Source organism: Ptychodera flava, unplaced genomic scaffold (assembly GCF_041260155.1).
Source record: "Ptychodera flava strain L36383 unplaced genomic scaffold, AS_Pfla_20210202 Scaffold_50__1_contigs__length_938362_pilon, whole genome shotgun sequence".
NCBI lineage: Eukaryota > Metazoa > Hemichordata > Enteropneusta > Ptychoderidae > Ptychodera > Ptychodera flava.
In genome coordinates, this window is record NW_027248372.1 from 240,653 (window position 1) to 249,049 (window position 8,397).

Here is an 8,397-nt window from a genome sequence, read left to right on the forward strand (position 1 = left end):
GAGTTTATTGAACATTGTTTAACGAGGGAAGCCTCGTAAGCTTCAGTAAAGATGCTTATCTTCCCCAGGGCCCCTATTGATCTGTGCTTGTCACGTGCTTGTCACTATTACGTCTACAGTTAGGATTATTTGTGCTCCCAACTTGACAGAATTGGAGGTCTTAGCAGAGGTAACAGTCTCACTTTGATAAAAAATTTACTTTATCATAATTTACAATATTTGGTAAGTTCTCGAAGTGATAATATAATTGCACATTACCGCATTTGAAATCGTGATATTAATCTACTACATATCGGCGAAGCGTTTTAGAACATGAATCGCAGACAACAGCTTGTATTGCATGAAAGGTAATTTCAGTATAAATTTTGTCTTCGCAATCGTAGCATATTTCGTATGAAAAAATTATTCGAAGGCATGCATCGACTTTTCAGTATACGTATTCTTGACAACATGAAACCACACAGTTCGTTCATCCGACATTCACATGATTTTCGCACTGTATGCGGAATGAAGAGTAGTGTAATTATTTTGATTTTTTATCTTAAGGGTGAAGGGCAAGCAATTGACCTTTTTAATCTAACAGTTCTCTGGTGATTAATAAGCTCAGAACCCCCGTAAATTATACATTTTCCCAAAGCCTAGATATGGGTGAAATATTTTGGTTTCCCTATATTTTGTCTCAGTACTTCAAGATATCGGACTCAAACTTGCTGGAATGTAAGCTGTAATAACGCTCTTCAAAAGTTTGTCTCAGATTTTTTTATATCTTACTTAGTTTTTAGCACAATTTTAAAGAAATCAACAAAAGTTAAATTCACCGCTCTGGAAGTTTTTCTGGCATAAAGATTGTTCCAGTGGTTTAAAACAAACTCTTTTGAAAATCCTTAAGACAGCTTGCACTCACACAAATTTCAGCCACATATTTTAAAGCGTTGAAACAAAACATTGGGTTAATCCATTTTGAAAGGTTATGCAAATTACCTGTCACGTGATAGTTAGGTAAACAATGATGACACTATGGTAACCAAAATTTTTACCCTTATCTAGGCTTTCCGCAAATATATAATTTATGGGGTTCTGAGCTTATTAACCACTACAGAAATGTTAGGTAAAAAGGTCAATTACTTGTCTTCGAACCTTAATCTATTGACTTTTCCCGATATTTTATTGCCTTTGAATCTCCGCCATATTTTTACTCATAAAATTTCTTCTGTCATATTGGATTGGCAGGCAGGTAGGTGATTCAGTAATTGCACGGCATATTTTATCTGCGGCTATCATAATGCTGAACTTACAGTGAATAAGTACAATGCCAACATAGTTTATGTTCTTGTTTGTCAATTTATACATAAAGTCAGTGAACAACTGAAACGGTACATGACTACGGCATTGCACAATGTATTCATCATATAGTGAGTATGCACTTAGTAGTTATCCAAAATTGTTATGCACGTCATCGGTCCCGCATTGCATCTGAGGTAATTGTATACATTAGATTTTACTCGCTGGTGTATGTGCATACTTTTTCTCATTGATTTACGTTAAGCCACTGAAGTTGCGCCGAAATATAATTTCACTATCTTTTCAAAAAACCCCAAAAACTGATAAAATTTGCTCTGCTTCGTTGGCTGGTCTTTAGCAAATCAGCCCAGGTTTCATCCGTGACAAATCTCTGCTAGTAGGTCGAGGTATACTATCCGTTTTAATTACCTATTGATGCACATGACTTCGACTGAAAAGTGCGTTGGACATATTGTCTAAATCAGCTTTTCCCGGCCATCAGGTCATTGATCAACGGAGGAATGGAATTATGATTTGCTCGGTTTCTTTCCTGTTTACTTGAAAGTTGCTGGTAGACTTTAAAAAACTTAGTACAATAGCAGATCATTAAACCGTAAAGTGCTGTTTTCAGATATCCCCGTGAAGTTATCACCAGCCTTTAATGCTCTAAGATTTTACAACATTAAGAAAGTTATTCAAACTCTGTGATTTGTTGACGTGACATAAACAGAAAATTTGGCTCGTATGTTCACTTACGTGAGATGTCGCCATAGTGATTAGTCTTTTGTCTGTCAGCTAGATATCTCAAGAATGGCTCCTTGAATCATAATTAAAACCAGCACATATTCTGTTATGAAATAACAAGAGCTGGGCATAGCTAGCATAGTTAATGTTGATTTCCATATCTCTCGTTCAGAATAAAACATTTTTGGAATAAATCCGTCGGTTTTTAAAATTTGCTACAGATATTGATCATATGGCCATATTATTTTGAAAGTTACCATCTCATGGCGCACTCGACCTTTGATATATGAGCATGTAATAACATGTGACGTCGACTGCTGGTTGAACACATCACGGGGCGATTATGCGGACCAGGCCATGACTTTTGATCGTGTCAATAGAATGTCGCTCACACGTCATGCCTGACTGGGAGTCGGTCTGATTTACCGTTACCGGAAGCAACAGGTGGTTTGAGTGTATGCAATAGAGCTGAACAGCTCTCTGTAAGCTGTTCATGCTTTTTTTAACTTTATGAAATAAAAGTGAAGAAATAGTAACTATTAGAGTAACTTGTGCCAGTTTTGGTGCGCACTGTTTAACCGAACACAAAATGTGCGAAGAGAAAATTAGCAAACTATGCTGAAACAACCATATCGTCCTGACGCTTTTTTAGTGTATATTTACGAATGTAACCAGAACTTATGTATGAAATAGAAGGATATTATTCTTATAATTCTTTCCCCTGCACGATGCAACATAACTAATAACTGTGGTGGTGATGGATCAACGTGCTCTTGCTGTCAAGAGGTTTGTGCCTTTTCTACAATATTTTTTTCAATAAAAATTGATACCTTTCGTACGAGATCTGACTGTTTCGGACAGAGAAATAAAAAATTACTGAAAACAATGAGAAATTCACGGCTCAATTTACAAATTAGTTCTACCTTAGATATTCAGGAAACCGTTGTTACTACAGAAAGGTATGAATTTTGTGGCTTTTATCTTCTGCAGTCTTAATTTCCTATGCAAAATAATTCGGTCATTTGAACATCTTCTTGGATGATGAAAATTAAAGATTTTCATCAATAAAAGTTATTACGCATTTTCTCTAGTATGTCTTAGTACAAATTCGAAAGCGTGTGTTTATATGTTGAATAACTTTGAATAACTCCTTTTGCTTACCATATAGGAAACATTCGGATACTTTTTGCTGCAGAAGTTTTTCAGTTCTGTTCTTAAGGCATCGTCTAGTCCACCTTGTGTCATTGTTGCATGTTATTGGCACTTCCATCACATTAATCAGACTAATGAGCGTACATCCGCTATTTTTGACAACATTGGCAAAACCGAAGTATTGTTGGTGTATTTCCATTATATTTTACTGTCTAACAGTCGCACACGGCTGGATATACGTTTCTATAAAACTTCACGTATTGTTTGAACGCAAACCTATCACGAACGTCCGATAAGTATAAACGTCCACATTGGTTGACATAAGTGGCCATGTGTTCCACATCGGTTGGCAAAGCCATGTATGAGAGAAACGGATGATGAGCTAAATCTGAGACATTATCATCGATTCGCCAAGCCGATTGGTGTAGGAAAATAGTAGTATTTGTCATTTAATATTCCTTCATGCAAGCTGCTTTATTGTGTGTGAAGGTAACGCCAATAGTACAACTGACCATTGTATGGTCTGTAGATATTACTGCTACGGTACTACCCAAAGTTGTACATGCAAATCACTTTCCTGTTGCTACTGGATAATCGATCAACTGTGAGTTATGTGAATTTTATTCTGTCTGATACATGTGTGTTATAATATGAATTGAAGTCAACATTTAAATGACAGTTTGAAGTAGCGTCTTTTCACCAGTTAGTATCACATGTTGTGTGGCTGTATGGTTTAAAGCCGTTTAAAGAACCCTAATTGTTATGATCTAAAGGCTTAGGTGGATGCTATTAAAACTCCTATTTATATTATAGAGTGTTGGCGAACAGGGCCTTTTATTCAATTCTGCCGAATACGTTTTTTCTTATAATGTTAGTAGCTTACTAAAGGTAACATTTGTTGCCATGCCCACTTGTCAGGGAATAAAATACTTATTGAATTATCGAATTCGATCTTGGGCACGCTTGAGTGGAAGGTAACCATAAGAATATGGAAGGAATTGACAATAGTGAAGTATTCAGTCCCCGTGAATTTATTGTAACTTGTATGATAGAATTGTGTCCTAAGTTCAGTGTTTTCACAGAATTTCATCGCGAGCACAAATCACAACTATAATTTTCGCCGACCACCTGATGGCTCACACAATCAGCACTTTGTTTCTCGCGGTATATTCGTGTTGTTCGCGGAGTTCCATCATGGGCAACTCGCTACGTATGTTTGAACTTTGACCTAGCTATTTATCTGATGTAAAAAAGCAATTTGTGGTGCATTGTATACGTTGTAGTGACTTCTCCGAAAGTTGTTTATGTCATACCATAAGTAAAAAGATGGCGCGTTGCCAGCCGCATGAATTTATCCCAATGACAGACGCGTGTTCTATTCACGTCGGGTCGCGAGTCTTCAAACCTCTGAAATAATCCTAAAATGACATACAAATAAAGTTCGTGTAATAGGTTTATACATAGAATTCGACCCTGTTGAGTGACGTACAAGATAAGCCTGCTGCTTGTCCAATACATCATTCATAAGCTGTATACACGGCTGTATTTTGCACGACTACACTAGTTATGACTTTTAACAGGCAGAGAGACTATAGCAATGAAGTAAATGAAGCAAATATGTACAAAGATACCCTTCGATGATTTAAATTATGACTTTTTATTTTCTCTTTAAATGTTGAACCACTGTCAAATGAACAGCTGTTTTCAAGAAAAGTGCTATTATTTTTTAAGGGAGGACTGCACCCTCAAATAACCTCCTTACCCCAGTTAACAACGCAGTTTCAAATCCCTTGACTGGCCTTCACAGCTGTGCCCTCAACGGTTTGACAAAGGCAGTCAAAAGTTTGCCCAGGCTACACTAAGCTAACAGTCAGGGCGTAAGAGGCTCATAGCATGCGCTGCAACGACGGGTTGTGAGTGAGTCTATATTGTGGTTCATAATAACCTTGCTGGCGTCATCTGTACGCCACGAATGACCCAAATCTTTCACTTAATACATTGCTTTTCAGAGAGGAGTTTACAATGCCAAATCTTTACAACAAACAATCTCGCGAATTTCAGTCACCTGGCAACGGGGGAACAAAATTATTTCTGCAATTTTAATAAAAAGTGAAACCAGTGTTTTTGTCCATTTGGTGTGTCTAAAAGAACGACGTGCTATAATATTTATGGGATTTTTTTGCTTGTCAGTCAACAGATTCTATCAGTTGTCCTTGGTATGGTATCAAAAAGTATGGCAATCCAATATAAACAATCTTTCCGTCGTAATCACCGTTTCTGCCAAAGTCCACTGAACTTCACAATTGTCAAATAAACATGTTGATAAATATAGCGTGCGTGATTTGTGAGCAAGATGTAAAACATTGAATTATTACTTTGATCATCGATATTCAATATGGGAAGCCATATTAAACACGTTCCATCGAAATATCAAGACACTACCATAGCATCAACTCTTGGAGTTTTTTACGGCTTGAGTCGATTTCAGAGATCGTACGTTCCTTTCTTATCGAAGGTTTTATACACCAACTTTATGTATAAATTTGATAGCCGGCATCCGAACGACATGACTGCCCTAACTAAATCTGAGAGCCTTCACCATAACACCATTATTGTTATTCTACATCTGTATGTCATTGTGATACTTCGGGGTATTGTTTCATCTCCCAGCGTGTTTGCTATAAAGGGAGGGAAAACTGATTTTTGGAAGGTTATAGCAAAACGCTTGTCGTATGACTATTATGCAACTAATAATTGTGTACTGTGCATGGTCGGATTTATCAGAGCTTTCAGAAAATATATACTTTATCGGGGTTAGGGAGTTTAATAACTGATAAAAGATAAATAAATAAAAATCTGAAAGTGTCTATTTGTTATGTCGCTACCTTAAAGACTCCAAGGGTCTTGGAAGTTTCTGTGAAATTCTAAGAAACGTCATCCAATTTACTTAAAATCTCCCATAAGTGCTATTGTAAAATGTCCCGTTTTGCCGTAAAAAGTTGAAGTAGGCCTACATTGTGTTTTACAAATTCAGCATTGATAATTCTGAAATGCATATTGACTTCTTTCAAGAGTGACGCGATGAGCCGTGGTTTACGTACAGCTTAAAAGGATAATAGAGACATAAAAATAACGGAGGCGGAGTTTCTGCCCCGTGTGGTGCCCTCTAACTTTTTTATGATATGTAGTGCTTTTCCCGAGCGAAATGGAAATAAAATGCTCATGCGGCGACCATACGTCGACGCAAACGAAGATGACAAATAACGTTCTAGGATTATGCCAGTTGCCATAGATTAGAAGACACACATGGGCCATCATAGTAGTCTTGAGCTCAGTTTTCCTATTTTAAAACATTCATCAGCACGAATCCTCTTGACAGATGTTAGGTCACTGTCAGCTTGACCAAGGAATTTTTCGTGTGGAAAAATACATAGAAATGTTGGTTATGTGATGAAATAGCGCCCCCAGTGGCGTTTTTACAAATATTCACGCTCCTTGTTATGATTTCCTGAGGCCTTATAACTCCCTGCAACAGTCACCTTTGAAAACAGTCTGCATTTTGCTTCAAGCAGACAATAATCTTTGCAAATATACTTCAAATAAAAGTTCAAACCAAACATGCACTATTGAAGATATCAAATCTAAAGGTCCGCATATTTTTGACTCTGTCAGTTATTGTTTGTGCCAATATCAACAATTATATTAACACGTATAGCCTTGTCAATACTAGTGAAATTTGCTACGTTAACCCTAGATTATTACTGATAATTTATCCTCTTATCCACCATTGTGGCCCCAGATGTTTTCTACATCGACATATTCAATGGCATTGCAAAAAATATCAAATAATAAAATAACGTACCCCCTCTAGGCCCATAATGGACTCAGTAAACCTTGCTCTTTATAATATACTCGGCTACGCCTCGTACATTATATCGTGCAAAGTTTGCCTTCGTCCATTATGGGCCGGGAAGGGGTACATTATTGCCCAAGTAAGTAAGTATCAATGAAAGTTCGTTCTCACATGCACACATACACGTGCGCGCGCTGTGCAGAGCGGTCGTCGTACTTAAAACAACTGTGTCCGTCCGCCAAGGAGAAGTACGTAGTCTTAAATGTTCATATATTCCATTTCTTACGTGCACGAGAGACCGTATTTCGTGTAAAGTACTTTAATTGTGCGACTATATTGCATGTGTTTTCAATGTGGCAAAATAATGACCAAGGTTGATACACTAACGAATTTTATCGCGATTGTTCGAAATCAGCGCACAGCGGTAAACAGATATAGGCGCGCACCGTCCAGAATCGTTACCATGGGTAACTACGGAACTAAAGTTCGATGACCCTGGTGGACAAGTTGCCATTGTGCACAACGCGCACAGATTCGATTTTCAAAGGTGAAGTTGCGTGTCAGTACTTTTGCCTTTCTGCCGCTATTTTCAGACTGGAAAAGGTTCCGTATACTTTGTAAAAAAGGCCACGGCACCGAAAAGCTTGTCTTTACCGTTTATTTCAGAACTTCATTTGAGGGAAGATTTAACATGCATATTGAAAACCGATTTCGACATACTTGCTTAAAATATACAACTCTCAGCCGATGTTTGATTGTTTGTGAGATGTTTGATGACAGCAGTGGAGATGCAGATTATTTGCATATAGGATAATAGTTTTGTTTAACTTATTTACAGCTATATATTTTCTATCCACAGGTACATTCATATCACCCACAAATCCGGTGCTTGAAAATCGAAGTCAATTCAGTTTACCTGGCTTATTCATAAAAAAAGGCGAAGAACGAAATGTAGGGGAAAACGAGAATTCAGTAAGTACGGCGTCACTCCATTGTAACGTATTTGATTAAACTCGTCTTCCTATAAGCTTATTGAAAGACAGGCAGACCAAAACTGCAAATGTCACGTTGAGTATCATGCAATTTTGATGTCATCGCCTTCACTCATACGTTTGCCATTCTTTATCCGATAATGCCTGACTGTTACAGTTTCTATGGTTATGTACGCATCAAAAATGAAACTTAAAAGATGCGTTGCTAGTTTACTAAAGGTTTCTCAGAGTCACATTCTAAATTAAGAACTACAAATGCATTATTGTTATCAATCTGTGATATTATTCTGCCAACCTGTAAATGAAAGAATGGCCGTCAAATGTGGGCAAAATTCGTTATTCTGTCAGTTCGCAAGTCCATTTACATTAAAGTAG